Source organism: Macaca mulatta, chromosome 4, assembly GCF_049350105.2.
Source record: "Macaca mulatta isolate MMU2019108-1 chromosome 4, T2T-MMU8v2.0, whole genome shotgun sequence".
In the NCBI taxonomy this organism is placed as follows: Eukaryota; Metazoa; Chordata; class Mammalia; order Primates; family Cercopithecidae; genus Macaca; species Macaca mulatta.
The window spans coordinates 43,092,040-43,108,193 of NC_133409.1; the positions used below are offsets into that span (position 1 = coordinate 43,092,040).

The 16,154-nt window shown below is 41.0% G+C and overlaps 2 pseudogenes; one reads left to right on the plus strand and one right to left on the minus strand.

Moving 5' to 3' along the window:
- The first annotated feature begins 319 nt into the window (after positions 1 to 319).
- On the plus strand, positions 320 to 1,153 carry LOC144340604 (small ribosomal subunit protein uS2 pseudogene; annotated as a pseudogene).
- A 565-nt stretch (positions 1,154 to 1,718) lies between these two features.
- LOC114677769 (U4 spliceosomal RNA) lies at positions 1,719 to 1,843 on the minus strand (annotated as a pseudogene).
- Between the last annotated feature and the right edge of the window lie 14,311 nt (positions 1,844 to 16,154).

Sequence of the window (16,154 nt, forward strand, 5' to 3'; positions counted from 1 at the left end):
CAACACCTATTCATCATAAAACACACAGTATATTAAAAATATAAGGAAACTTTCTCATTTTGATTTTTGACGAAAGATCTAAAACCCTAAAAGTGTCATCACACTTAATGACGAAAATACTTAAGTCATGCTAAGACTGGGAAGAAGGCACAATGTCCACTGCACACCATTTTTATTCAATATTGCACTGAAAGTCTTAGTGCAATGAAGCAAGACCATGAAACAAACATAAAGGATCAAGGCTTTCCGCACTAACTAGAGAGGCATCCATACGGTCCGGTTCTAGATTCCCTTCATAACTTAAAGGGAAACTCACACAATGTCCAGAGCCCTTGATGTCCTGCAAATGAAGAAGTATGTCCTCAACTATCTTGCAGCAGTAACTGACTTACATTGCACCAATCTTGACTTCCAAATGGAACAGTACATCTACAAAAGGAAAAATGATGGCTTCTACACCACAAATCTAAAGAGGACCTGGTAGAAGCATCATGCTATTGTTGCCATTGAATACCCTGCCAATTTCAATGTCATATCATCCAGGAATGCTGGCCAGCAGGCTGTGCTGAAGTTGCTGCTGCCACTGGAGTCATTCCTATTGCTGGCCACTTTACTCCTGGAACCTTCACTAACCAGATCTAGGCAGCCTTCCAAGAACTGCGTCTTCTGGTGGTTACTGGCCCAGGGCTGACCACCAGCTGCTCACAGAGTCGTCTTATGTTCACCCACCTATCAACCATTGCTCTGTTTGACAGATTCTCTTCTGCACTGTGTGGACATTGCAATCCCATGTAACGACAAGGGCTCTCACTCGGTGGGTCTAATGTGGTGGAGGCTGACCCAGGAAGCACTCATGGGAAGAGGTCATGCCTGATATTTGCTTCTACAGAGATCCTGAGCACATTGAAAAGGAAGAGCAGGCTGCCGCTGAAAAAGCTGCGGCCAAGGATGAATTTCAGGGTGAATGCACTGCTCCACCTCATGAGTGCACCACCACTCAGGCTGACTGGTCTAAAGACGTGCAGGTGCCCTCTGTGCCTGTTCAGCATGTCCCTACTAAGACTGCAGCATTCAGCCTGCCACGGAAGACTGGTCTGCAGCTCTCACTGCTCAGGCTGCTGAATGGGTAGAAACAACCACTGAGTGTTCCTAAGCTGTTCTTTCACAGACTCTTAAGGAAAATAGAAAAAAGGTTGATGGAAAATAAACATTAGTTTCGAAATAAATAAGAATGACTCAAAAGAAGATGTGATTGTTTATATAGGAAAATCTCAATCAATATATTAAACAAAAAAACTTAGTTATGTTAGCAAAGTCACAGAATATAAGATGTAGCAAAGTCACAGAATATAAGATGCAAAATTGAGTTTATGTCTACAGAGTAGCAATGATTGGAAGTCAACATTGAAAATATCATATATAGTGACATCAAAAATATTATCAAAAACTTTAACAAAAGATGTATAAGACTGCTACACTAAAAATCATAAAACCTTACTGAGGGAAATTAAAGACTGAAATAAATAATAAGACATACCACATCCCTGATTTAGAGGCTTCAGTATTGCTAAGACATCAGTTCTCCCCAAATTAATCTACAGATTCACTGCCATTTTAATTAAGATCCCAGTAGACTTTGAAAAAAAAAACAGAAACAGAAAAACTGATTCTAAAATTTTCATGAGAACACAAACGACCTAGAATTTAGCCAGGAAAACAAAATCTTTTTTTACAAAACCAAAGTTGGAGGAGTAACACTACTTGATTTTGAGACTTACTCTATTAGCAATAATCGCGCCTCAGATAGACCTCATTGGCTACGATACTGCCACTGCACAAAGCTAATTTTGAGACTTACTCTAAAGTTACAGTAATAAACACAGAGTAGAACTGGCATAAGAAGAGACACATTGAGCAGTCAAAAGAATAGAGAGTTCAGAAACAGATATGCAATCATTTGATTTTCAACATTGGCCATGAAAAATTCGATGGGGAAAAATGTTTTCAAAAATTGTCCTGGAATAACTGTAGGTCTATATGGAAAATAAAGAAACTTGACATCTACCTCATAGTATATACAAAAATTAATTTGAGAAAGACCATAGACCTAAACATAAAAGCTAACACTTTAAGCTTCCAGAAGAAAACACAGGGGAAGGGAGGAGAGAGAAGACGAGAGGATGGGAGGGGTAGGGGAAGGGGAAGGGAATAAGTACCTTGCCCAGAGAATGCTGAATGCTGAGTTAGGAAAAGATTTCTTAGGATACCATAAAAGAAAAAAGATAAATTGGTTTTCATCAGAATTTAAAACTCCTACTCATCAAAAAATGAATGGGTCAGCCTCAGACTGGGATAAAATAGTGTGTGGGGGCAGGGTCTATATAGATCTACATATTATAGAATATATATATATATATATATCTCGTCTTCCACTCAATAATAAAAAGATGACCCAATTTTTAAATGGCCAAAACACTTGCAAGATTTATATGTATCCAAAAAGCACTTGAAAAAGTACTTACATCATTAGTCATCAGTGAAATGCTAAATAAATCACAATGGGATTCCATTTCACACCCATCAACACAACTAAAATTTAAAAATTGACAACATCAAACGTAATTGAGGTTGTGGAGCAACTGGAACTCTTATGCATTGCTAATGAGGATATGAAATCATACAACCACTTTGAAAAACTGTCTATTTCCTATAAAGTTATAGATAAGCCTACCCTATGGCCTAACAATTCAACTCTAGGTATACAGAAACCTAAGAGAAATAAACAATGTATGTCCACAAAAAGCCTTATAGATGAATGTCATAACAGCTTTATATATAATAGAGAAAAAATATGGACAACCCAATGTCCATCAACAGGAAATTGCATAGACAAATTGTATGTTCATACAGTGGATACTACTCAGCAATGAAAAGGAAAGTACTGATATATGCAACAATGCAGATGAATCTTAAAAACATTACACTGAGTTAAAGAAGCCTTGCTCAAAATATACCTACCTTATAATTCTATGTGTGTGAAGCACAAGAACAGGCAAAACTAGTCTCTGGTGATAGAAAGGTGCCTGGAAGGCCCCAAGCAGTGGCTCATGCCTGTAATCCCAGTAGTCTGAGAGGCAGAAGCAAGCAGATCACTTGAGGCCAGGAGTTTGAGAACAGGCTGGGCAACATAGTGAAATCCCTTCTCTACAAAAAATACAAAAATGACCCAGGCATGGTGGTGCGTGCCTGTAGTCCCAGCTACACAGGCACGAGATTGGCTTGAGCCTGGGAGGCTGAGGTTGCAGTGAGCGCTGAGATGGAGCCACTCACTCCAGTCTGGGCAACAGAGATGGGGGTTGTGGGGGAAGGTGCCTGGGTGGGATAGCAGGGGGCAGGGAGCAGGGGGCAGTGGGTAGGAGACCAACTGGGCGTGGGGAAACATTATCCAATGATGGCAATGAGGGTCCTAGTGTGTGCACATTTTTCAGTCTCACTGAACCATACAACTAAGATCTGTGCGTTTTACTGTGAATATTGATTTTACACCCATTTTAAATGACAGACAGCGAGAGAGAGGCACGAGTAAGAAAGAAGCAGGGAGAGAAGAAGGAAGGAAGCAAGGAGTATGCAAGGAAAGAAGGGAGAGAGGGAGATGAAGGAAGGGAGGGAAAGAGGAGGAGAATAGGGGCAGAGAAGAGAGGGTGGGAGGGGTAGAGGAGGAGAGGGAAAAAGGTACCTTGCCCAGAGAGTGCCAATTGCTGAGTTTGCTGCGCTCATTTCTGAGCTTGGAAGAGCCAAAATCACAGGGGTGTGCGCTCTCATCTATCTCCGTGAGTTCCTGTGTAGATTATGTGATCTGGCAGAGAGTGGATCTGAAAATCTTCCACTGAATCTTACAAAGTTGCTCTGTTTAAGCAGTTCTTTCATTTTCCTTTACCATTTTTCTTTGTTCTCTTTTCCTCTTTTCTGTTTCCCCCTTCCTCTCCTCTTCATTCCTTCTTCCTCTCTCTGTCCTTTTTAGTAGTGGATGAGGAAAATGGTTTGCATATTTATTCAATGGCATGGAAAATTTTCTACTACATATTTTTAGGTGAGTTGGCAGACTACCAAAAAACCAATGTAGTGTAATGACATTTATAAAAAGGTACATAAATACAGGCGCGGTGGTTCATGCCTGTAATCCCAGCACTTTGGAAGGCCAAAACGGGCGGATCACCTGATGTGAGGAGTTTGAGACCAACCCGTCCAGCATGGTGAAACCCCGTCTCTACTAAAAATACAAAAATTAGCCAGACGCATAGTACATGCCTATAGTCCCAGCTACTCAGGAGGCTGAGGCTGGAGAATTGCTTGAACCCAAGAGGCAGAGGTTGCAGTGAGCCAAGACTGTGCCACTGCGCTCCAGCCTGGGTGACAGAGCAAGACTCCGTCTCAAAAACAAAAACAAAAACAAACAAGCAAACAAACGAAAAAATATAAATACATAGAGAAGTGCCTACCAAAGTATTAAGAGTGGTTGCCTATGGGCATTTGGGGCTCACAACCATTGTTACAGTGGAATCTTGCTAACCCGCTGATCCTTATTTCCTCTGGAATCCTGTGGACTGGTCATGCTGCAAACTCCCTGCAGGAGGCCTCCAGAGAGCACCAGCCCCGCTGCTCCCTCAAGTTCCCTGGGATTTTTACTAAGAATCACTTGTGTCTGGTCTCAAACATGTTTATGCCATTTGTATTTGCTACTGTAATTTTGTATTTTAATTGAATATGTAATCAAAATAATGAGTGGCAAAAGTTTCTATAGGAACTAAGGATGAATACTTCGCAAATACTTGATAAAGACATGTTGTTAAAAAATGAATACTGTCTGATTAGGTATATACAATAGGCCATTCTTGCATTGCTATAAGAAATATCTGAGACTGGGTAATTTATAAAGAAAAGAGGTTTAATTGGCTCACAGTTCTGCAAGCTGTACAGAAAGCATGGTGCTGGCATCTGTTTGGCTTCTGGGGAGACCTCAGGTAGCTTACAATTATGGCAGAAGGTGAAGGAGGGGCAGGCATCCCACGTGGTGAGAGGGAGTGTAGGGGAGAGGGAGAGAAAGAGAGAGAGTGCAAGAGAGAAAGTATGAACACATTTCTAAACAATCAGATTCCCTGAGCACTCACTCATAACAAGAAGACATGATGGATCTGCCCCTGTTACCCAAACACCTCCCACCAGGCCCCACCTCCAACACTGGGATCACAATTCAACATGATTCACAGGGACATATATTCAAACCATATCAGTATAGTTCTCCCTCTTTCTACCTCTTTTTTTTTTTTTTTTTTTTTTTTGAGACAGTCTTACTCTGTTGCCCAGGCTGGAGTGCAGTGGTGTGATCTCGGTGCCCACTGCAACCTCTGCCTCCTGGGCTCAAGCAATTCTCCTGCCTCAGCCTCCAGAATAGCTGGGACTACAGGCTCACACCACCACACCTGGCTAATTTTTGTATTTTAGTAGAGACGAGGTTTACACCATGTTGGCCAGGCTGGTCTCGAACTCCTGACCTCACATGATCTGCCCATCTCGGCCTCCCAAAGTGCTGAGATTACAGGCATGAGCCACCGCACCCAGCCTCTATCCCTTTTTTTAAAGCAAAAAAAAAAAAAAGTTCTCCCTCCTTTACCCGGGGTTAGATATTTACCATCAAAATTTAGGTACAGCTTTAAACGAATACACACACACAAACACACACACATACAAACACAGTAGGGAGCAGTGAAAAATATCTTATTTTAAGTATTTCTTAGGTATAGCTTTATAGTAGTAATTATGGCCAATATAACAACTCTTATAAATACCTTTATTTATCATTTTTCCCTTTCTAGAACAGCTGACTTCAGTTGCTAAATCTCATATCACCATACCTCCCAAACCTCCTAGACTTATATTTTAATGTTCACCATGATTACCAAGGCAATAAAAGATGCTGAAGTGAATTCTACAGTCATCAAAAAAATTAATTATACTGAATATACTCTCGATTTTATTTGTTGTGTTCTGATTCTTTGAAAATAATTGGTAAACCGTATGTGTTTAATGTAATAACTTTCTACTAACCAGAATATTTAGTGAACCAAAACATGATTTTCCCACTATCTTGGAAAACCGAGTTTAATGTCTTCAATATATAACAAAGTTAAATATGTAACTATGTAATGAAGCTGATGACATTATTGTGCCATAGGTATTTGTTAAGTTCCACTTTCTCTCCCGAAAGAAGCCTGAGGGGTTTTCTTGATTTAAAGCAGAGTACATCTGGGATCCTGAAATTTCAAACCAGCTAATGAATTTGAGGCTCTGTATTTATTCCAGAAAATAAAATCACTTTGTTTAAAATTAATGTGAGCATTATGTATTATTCCATTAAAGGAAGTCTCTGAGGGCAAGAGTAGCTTTCAACCAGATTTACAAGTTAGTAGTCATTAGCAAAGGACTGTACACATTTTCCTAGAGAAAAATTATACCACAATCCTGTTTCCTCTCTATCCCTCTATGAACATTGATTAAGTTCAACAACTGCATTAAAAGTCTCTGTGATGGAAAGGCTTCTGAGAAGGGAATTAAAAAAAGAGAGACAAAGAAACATCAATTTATCTAATTGAACACCAAAGCACAGCAATTCATTCCTTCATTTATTTATTTAACAAGTAAATTTTGCTATATTTTAGAACGTATCATAAAATTTTCAATTTCACAAATTATACAAATACAAAAAAATTATGTTGTGTGTGTAATTGTATTTAAACATATAGTATCTGCCCAAGTGCATTTAGAAGAATACATAACATTATTTAATGCTGAGGATGTTCTCTTCTGCTCAACCCTACTCTCTTGGGAAATCTGTACTTTAGATAAATTCTAGTTTAACAAACCCAGATCAGAATTCCATATTGAAAAAAAAAAGGGGGATTGTTGAACAAAAGTATAGTTGCTCCAGTTGTAGTTGAAAGTCCTCTGGATTTTTTTCTCCTCGACCTAGCAGTAGACTGCCTCCAGGGGGCACCAGAGTATAGCAGATTTCTATCAAAGTGTAAAGCTAGTTGAATCAAAGTGAGTTTCGCAGACAAAAAGTAGGCCGTGGGTAGAGTGCAGTTGCTAAAGAGAAAAGTACATTGTAATTTGTTCACCTGTGCATTATTTTCATCGTCTTTTAAAAATGCCTTTTTTATATTCCATAATCTGGTCCTTTTATTCAAATTTTAAGAGCAAGCAATTGTCAGTGGTGATCTCTTCCTGACAATGACGTCCTGTGACAGGAAGCTACTTACCTGCAAATGTCTTATAGTCCAAGCTAAATATAGCTCCTTGAGGGTAGAGTCCATTCCTCTTTGTGTATTTCTCCAGCTCCTAGCTAAATATAGTAGTGCCCAAAATTTTTTTTCTCTCTTTTTTTTTTTTTTTTTTTTTGAGACAGGGTCTCATTCTGTCGCCCAGACTGGAGTGGAGTGGTGCAACCTCGGCTCACTGCAACCACCGCCCCTGGGGTTCAAGCGATTCTCCTGCCTCAGGCTCCCAAGTAGCTGGGATTACAGGCGCCCAACACTACACTTGGCTAATTTTTTATTTTTAGTAGAGACGGAGTTTCACCATGTTGGCCAGGCTGGCCTCGAACTCCTGACCTCATGTGACCTTCCCGCCTCGGCCTCCCAAAGTGCTGGGATTTACAGGTGTGAGCCGCCGTGCCTGGCCCCACGCCCAATAAATTTGTAATTGAAAAATGGTGCAGAGAAGAGCAGCACAGTGTAAAACTGAAGAGCCAAGGGGCTCTGGTGACTGTTGAGAGTACAGCAGAATGAAATACAGATGCGAAATTACTTAGTGGATCTGAAACATGTAAATGGCATTGGCTATCTTAAAATGTCCTTGATGTGAGGGTAATTGTTCCATTTCCTTGGTTTTTTATTTTTATCTTTTTATTTATTTTGAGACAGAGTCTTGCTCTGTTGCCCACGCTGGAGTACAGTGGCGCAATCACCCTCGACTCCTCAAGAGTCTCAAATAATCCGCCAGCCTAGGCCTCCCCAGTAGCTGGGACTACAGGTGCCCACCCCCATACCCAGCTAATATTTTTCTTTTTGTTTTTTCTTTTTTTTTTTTAGAGAGGTGGTCTTGCTATGCTGCCCAGGCTGTTCTGGAACCCCAGGGCTCCATGTATCCTCCCACCTCAGCATCCTAAAGTGTTAGGATTATAGGCATGAGCCACCATTTCCAACCTCATTTCACTTTAAAATGCTATTTTAGGAGGCAGGAGGATCACTTGAGCTCAAGAGTTCAAGGCTGCAGTGAGCCATGATCGTGCCATTGCTACTCTAGCCTGAGCTACAGAGTAGAACCCTGTCTCAAAAATTAAAAAAAAAAAAAAAAAAAAAAAAAATTCTAAGCTACTTTATCGCCATAGTGTTCTCCAGCACTTTTGGGAGCCTACTTTCCTACAGAGAGTGCAAAATTGAGATACGATGTGCCATGCAATGCTACACGATGCCAGTTTGTATCAGGGACTTGGGCATCTAAGGATTTTGGTATGGAGGAAGTAGCCTGGATGCAAAGTTGGCCTGGATTGGCCCAGAACCAATCCCCCGTGGATGCTGAAGGAAAGCCATACCAACCTATTTATTTGTATTTCCAAAAAATTTTCAGACATTACATAATGTAGCTCTCTCAATAGATCACATTTACACAAAAGTTACACTCTGCTCCCAGGCAGTTCATGTCTTCTCAAAGGGTTATAGAATTAATGAGACTTTGGAAGAATTCAGACCTACTCTTTACAAGGATCCTTACTGTTTATTAGAGTGTATTAGCAAAATTTTACAAATCATGCAAACGTATAAATCAGACTGCATTTAAAACTGTGTTTAAACACGTTATATCTCACCAAGGGCATTTAGATGAATCTATGACATACTCCTAAATACGAAGCATGTTCCCTTAATTTATACCTCTCTAAAGGATGGTTTGCTCCTGGCCAGCTAGGGCAGGGAAGGGTGTGGGGTTAATCATTTTAAAAACTATGAATCAGACTCTGGGCTCGCCATTAGCTGAGCTGTTCTTTCTGTAACTTCAGATTTATGCTGTATTCAGCAAATATGGACCCATCTACCTTCAAATATTAAGTATTTATCCTTCAGAACCTTAAGAAACATGGGTGATCAACCGTGCCTCATCATCACAAGGGTTCCAGAATGAATGAGTGAATTTGTTCTGAAATTTGGGGTGGGAATGTAAGAATGAAATCCTTTCTACTACATAAAATTCCATTGAGTGGGGCCACTGGGAAGGCATTAATTGCCCCTGGAGAGCAATGCATCAAAATTGAGAGAAAGGAAGAGATTTTTTGAGCCATTTTGCCTTTAAATTCAGCAACAATACTCTTGATTTTTTCAGCAAATTACTTAATAATGGAGTTCAATTCGAATCATATAAAAGAATCTGTAAAATATATTCTCCAACCGAACTTTCTTCCTACTTAAATTGATATTTTAATATTAATTATAGTTTTCATTATTTCCATATAAAAATGTTATCACATTGTATACATATGTATCAGATACATAGCCTTGGCTTGAAGGAAAAAAAAAGTCCTGGTGTTACCAAGTCCTGCTCAAAATGAAGCCAGTGTCGCAGCATTTTCCCAAAGACACATCTCCCACAAATTACCTTGTTCCTCCCTAAGCAAGGATATTACAAACAGTATAAGAATATAGTCCAGAAAATGTTAGCTAAAGACTGACACCCCAGTGGCGGAGGTGATTTAGTTGGTGAATTATAGCACAGCTTCCTGCATAGGAGTGAGGGGTGCACATTGTGGGTGTTTCTCTGTAATACATGGTTTTCATTTAAGACTCAGGGTCACTGAAGTCCAGATTACTTTAAAAATCTAAATATACATTCCTGACCTGAGTAATTTTTTTAATTGATCATTTGAATTCAATTATAAATGTAGACATTCCCGGAGTGTACAGGAACTAACTGCATTTTCTGCACCCTGTAGCCTCATGTGTTGCTTTGAACGTCCCTTCCACCCTCCAGCTGCAGTTCCATCCCATCCCTCTCTTCCTTGTCAAGTAGCAGGCACAGACTGTGGATCTCAAACTTGCAGGCATCCCAGCCATTGAGGGAACCTGTTAAAGAAGCTGATTACTGAGCCCACCTTACACCTATAGAATGGGACGCTGCAGGCGCGAAGCTGAGAAGTCCTGTCTGAAATAAGCCGCAGGCTCACTTCTGTTGTGCGAGTCCTACAGCAGTGACTGACTTCTGTGTATTCTCCCTTCCTCTGGCAACTCCCTTAGGAAATTATTTAAGGTCAATTATTGACAGACGACTTCTCAAATTTTGTTGTGAATCACGTCATTAATTTTGATGCGGTGAGTCTGGAGAGGGGCCCGATCTTCTACATTTCTAATAGGCTCCCAGGTGATACTGCTGCTGCTGCCGGTCCTGCACCACATTTTGAGTAGCAAAGGCAGGAAATCTGTGCCCTCTTAGAATGTAACACTGGAAAGTGGTCTCCCTCTTACGGTTTTTTAAATTGTGAGTGTGCTGGTTTGAGCAATAAACTCTGAAGGTTGAGCATGCATATGTAGTACACGATTCTAATGAAATAAACTGTACAGCAAAATTAGCTGTCATTAGCATGTATACGACATGGTAATTAGGTACAACTGCTTAGCCGGCCACATAATTGTCATAATTAATGTTGCTTTTACGGAAATCACATCTTTAGATTTTCTCTTCTCATGCGACCATCTTCCTCCCGATATAGAAGAGCTTTTCACCATCATGTTCTCCCTCACCCAATGATATGGGTAAGTTTAAAACCAGAGCGTAAATGATTTTGTCACGACATTTTATTTTGACGAGGGGAATAACTTAGGAAAATAGAAAGTCGTTTGAAAGGTAAATCATTAAAGAAAAAAGAAAACAGAGTCTGAAAATGTTAAAATCAAAATTTCCCAGATTCACAGTTTTGTTTAGGTCGACTTCATTGTTGTGAGCGCCCTTGAAGGACACAGGTGTGGTTCACTAGAAAGTCTTCGGAAAGAGTAAACAGATTTTAAACACCTGCCACTGATAGAGTGGGGAGGGGCCTCAGGATTGATAAAAAGGATGACGGTAACACCCATATGAAAAGAAACTTCACAAACGTAATTTAAGTCTTTCATGATTGTCTATGACAGAGTGGTGGGGAGGGGGATGTATTCTCAGAAACAAGCTTCTAGGTTCTGTCTAGACCTACAGTAGGCAGAAGCATGAAAAGATTCAGGCACATCACTTCCTGCCAGGGATACTGTCAAGCAAACCCCAACAAAAGCAAGAAAATGATCATATTCCTTTTTTTTTTTTTTTTTTTTTTTTTTTGTAGTATTGCCTTCTCCAAGAGTCTATTTCAGCAATCCACTCTAGCCACCAGGTTGGAGCAAAAGGAATGAATACTTTATCCAGCTGACTCTGCAGAGAAAATTAGCTCACGAAATTTAACCAACGTAAGATATCCTCTTAGAGAAATTCAGTGGAGATGGTAACACTATAAAAAGATTTGCAAAAAATAATAATAATAAAATATACCAGGAGATAATAACCTGAGTGGTATTTTCATTACATTATGAAGAACAGAAAAGCTAGAAAAAAAAGAAATAGAAACAATAGTCCAGAAAAAAATCAAGAAATGCAATCATAAACTCCTGATCCTTTGATGGCCGAGGTGTGTAGGTAAGACAGAAGTAAGGTAACACAGAAGAGAAAGGACCATTTCCCTGAGGGCCAATCTTGCAGCAGACCTGAATTGAATTACCAGGGTGAGTTCTCCACCCTCTGCCTGGGAGCTGATGAGAGGGGTGTGATACTGTTCACCAGGCACTGGCTAGTATTATAAACTTCCCTCACTTCTATAATCTAGTCAATGTCGACATCTATTTCATTTATTGATACCAAGACATTCTTTAGAAGTTTCTACTTTAATTTTTTTCCTGCACAGTACACCTTAATGCTTAAGTTTATAATTTTCCATTCTTCCTAATCACAAAAAAGTGTTCAGATAAGAAAAGCATTTTAAGAACAACTTCCTGTTAAGTTCTTCAGGATGGTGTTTGAGCAACAAAGCTATTACAGAAATCAAGTTTAAAGCATTTGAAATCAGCTGCCCTTGGCAGCCCATCTTTCCCAAGGAGATTCACGGTACGTACACCTAACTGCGACCGTTCAGTTGCCCTTGTCCTCTCCCTGGAATAAATCCCAATTGTACTCCCACCACCAGTGGGTAAGAACAGTTCTTCCAGCTTCCTACTACACCCTGGTGGCAGAGACCAAAGTTGCCCTCTAGCTTTGAGTGTTCTCTGGGTCCCAGCACCACTTTTAAAAAGAGCAGTTCCTGGCTTTTCAAGTGTCCTCCCTGTCCCTGGGATTTCTAGGTGTCCCATGGGGCACTGCAAATTTGCTGAGTCAAAGTTTGTCCAGCCAGATTTGCACAGCACGTGGTGGTGGCAGTAGCTTGCTTTGAGCTAATGCTACAGTCTGCTTCACCAAGCAAAAGATGACTAATCTGGCCTATGAGAGAGGAATGAAGCTGGGCATTGTATAGTGTGATTTTGTGATGCAGGAAAGTCAGTTTGGTGTGTGGTAGCCATAGCGAGACTACCCTCGGATGGGGCGGTGCCCACTTTACTCAAATCAGATCCAGCCAGGGGAGTCAGACCTAGCAAATTACACCATAGAAAATTATGCCTCTGAATGAGAAACTGCAATCTCAAGAGTGGATAATTAGGGTTCCTAATTGCACAACATTATTGAAAGTTTCTCCCACCTCCTTCAATGAAATAGCATGCCTCCGTAGATCCAACCCTAAAGGTATACTGAAAGAGATTTGACTAGCTTTAAAAGAAAATCAAGTTGTATTCAAAGAAACTTAGTAACAGCTACAAATGAAGCCACAGTTCTACTCCCTCTTCAACACTGCGCTCCAGCTCCCTAGAGACAAGCTCAGTTACCCCATGCAATGATGCTAACCCAAAGGCAGGACTGGGGAAAAGGAAGAATCCAAGATACTAGTTGGCAGGACACTACAGGTCGAAAGAGAAGCTGACCTTGACCCAGAGCTCTCAAAGTTGACTGTCCATTGGAAACATCTGGGAAGTGTCTAAGAATACCAAGAGCAGTGTGCCGTTGACCTGGTTCTTAGGGGAGGAAGTGGGAGTGGGGGCTGATTTGTGATTTGTCTGATTTGTCAATTGCTATAATACAAATATCACATTGTGGCCATTTTTTTTTCTTTTTTTGAGACGGAGTCTCGCTCTGTCCCCAGGCTGGAGTGCAATGGTACAATCTCTGCTCACTGCAACCTCTGCCTTCCAGTTTCAAGAGATTCTCCTGCCTCAGCCTCCTGAGTAGCTGGGATTGCAGGCACCCGCCACCACGCCAGGCTGATTTTTTATTTTTAGTAGAGACAGGGTTTCACCATGTTGGCCAGGCTGGTCTTGAACTCCTAACCTCGTGATCTGCCCACCTCGACCTCCCAGAGTGCTGGGATTACAGGTGTGAGCCACTGCACTGCGTCCGGCCACACTGTGGCCAATTTTAAGCTACCTGAAGGATGTTGCTGAATACAGGGTTGGAAAGAGAATCGCAGCCAGAATGAGCCAGCTCCTGCATATCATTGAAACGACTGGGCTTAAAGAGTGAGGCCTGAGCACGGGGATGTTTAAAACCTCCCCCAGGTGATTCCACTGTGCAGCCAAGTTTGAGAACCACTGACCTCTATGAGTAGCTTTCTTCCAGGCTGCTGCTGCTGCTGGCGCCCTTCCATCATGAACTCCACAACTCCCAGGTCAGTATATTCCCTTTACAATAGTCTTGCCACGTTTGGTAAGACTATTGGTAAGACTATGGGCTTAGAGGAAGGTGCTTCTCCCCTTCCCCTGGCAGGCTAATTTGCTCATTGAGGGTGCAGTGTGGATGCTCTCTAAAGGTAGTTCATTTATTAAAAAACATGTTTTAAATAATGCGTTTGAGGTACATGCTAGGAGCTTAGGTAACAGGACTGAAAAATACTCTTTCTAACTTCCAGGGGCTTATAGTCTGGAAAGAAAGAGTTAGCAGCAGTGTCAAGGGAGCATGAGGGAGGAGCGCAGAGAGCATGCATTGTTGCAGACGCTGTTTATCAGCTAACCCAGCACACGTCCAAAACCCTTTGTTGTCTCCAAGGTAACAACTAGAAAATCGAGGGCTGTCTTTCCCAGCTCCCCTTAAAGCTAGGCCTGGCAGGAAGACAGTTTTACCCAAGGAGAGAGAGAAGCTAAAATCAGCTGGGAGCCTCCAAAGAAGTTTTTGCTTTTAATGTTCAACAAAGAAAAAAATGAAAGCATATGCAAGGGCGGTAAAACCTCTCCCTGGAGCTCAAGGCAGCTGCCTGGAGCTGCTGCAGCCATCGTATAACCATGAGGTAAAAGCCAAAAGCATCACTGATCCACTAGCAGGAGCATCTTTTAGTCGTGGAACCAATACCAGAAGCTGCCTCTGTTGGTCTGCAGGTGTGTAGGTAAGGATTGCTCTGGCTTGCAGCTGAATGCAATCAAAACTAGCAAACTGGTACAGGTATAGAATCCAAACTGGAAGGTGGGGATAGAATGCTTCCTCGCCAGGAAAACGAACAAGCTCAATCTCAGAAGATGAGACAAATTAGTAATGGAGAAACATGGGGAGAAAAGGGTTCTAAGCAGAAGAGTAGTATGAGCAAACGTCTATAGACACAGAAATGCAAAGCACATTTTGGCAAATAGCAGGTAGTAAAGGTTGACAGGAGCATGGGGTTTGTGTGAGGGTTTAGAAAGAAATGAAGCTGGAGATGCGAATAAACGACAGACCATGAAGCATCCTATTTTTGCTAACTACAGGAATTGAAACTTGATCCTAAAGGCAAAGGTTAAATTTTGAAAAATTTTAGATTGAGAAACTATATGACCAAATATATGTTTTAAAAAAATGTTACCGTCTAATGTGGCCTATTGCTTCTAAGAATGTTTGTTTGTTTGTTTGTTTGTTTGTTTGTTTTTGAGACAGGAAGGATCTCTGTTGCCCAGGCTAAAGCACAGTGACGTGAATCACAGCTCATTGCAGCCTCAACCTCCTGAGCTCAAGCAATCCTCCTGCCTCAGCCTCCCAAAGTACTGGGATTACAGGCATGAGCCACTGTACCTGGCCACTTCTAAGAATTTTCTGTTGAACTACTTAGTTTATAAAAGTGCAATACCAGAAACAATCTAAACCTTACCAATAGAACATGGTGAAATAAATTATGGTAACACCCTATGGTGGAATATTTTTACAACCATATTTTTAGGGAATATATTATTTTATTAGTGGCATCATAACTAAAGAAAAAAATTGGCCGGGCACAGTGGCTCACGCCTGTAATCCCAGCACTTTGGGAGGCTGAGGCGGGTGGATCATGAGGTCAGGAGATCGAAACCATCCTGGCTAACACAGTGAAACCCCGTCTCTACTAAATATACAAAAAAAAAAAAAAAAAGCCAAACGTGGTGGCGGGTGCCTGTAGTCCCAGGTACTCGGGAAGCTGAGGCAGGAGAATGGCATGAACCCAGGAGGCAGAGTTTGCAGTGAGCCGAGATTGCGCCACTGCACTCCAGCCTGGGTGACAGAGCAAGACTCTGTCTCCAAAAAAAAAAAAAAAAAAAAAAAAAATCACAATATAAAACCTCAACATTTTAGGAAAAAAAATGCATAGAGAAAAAGACTACAAAAATTTATGAAACTGTGATTGTAGTTCTTGCTAGGTAGGGAAAATACCACTAATTTTTATTTTTTAATTAATTATTTTCCAGATTTTTAAGTAAACATTTTTATCATCAGGGAAAATGTTGCCTACAATCTAAAAATGGCAGCCACAGTGGGGGCTAGCCTAGAAGCAAAGAAATCAGCTCCCAAAAACTGTCTGTTTTGCTTCTGGCCCTTTGTGCTGTGTAACCTAGAGTTGGAAAATAATATTCTTAGGACATTCTCAAATCTTGCTCTTCCTTCCCACCAAAAGCATTGCTATGGACCTGGCATGGTGGCTCATGCCTGTAATCCCAGCACTTTGGGAGGCCGAGGCA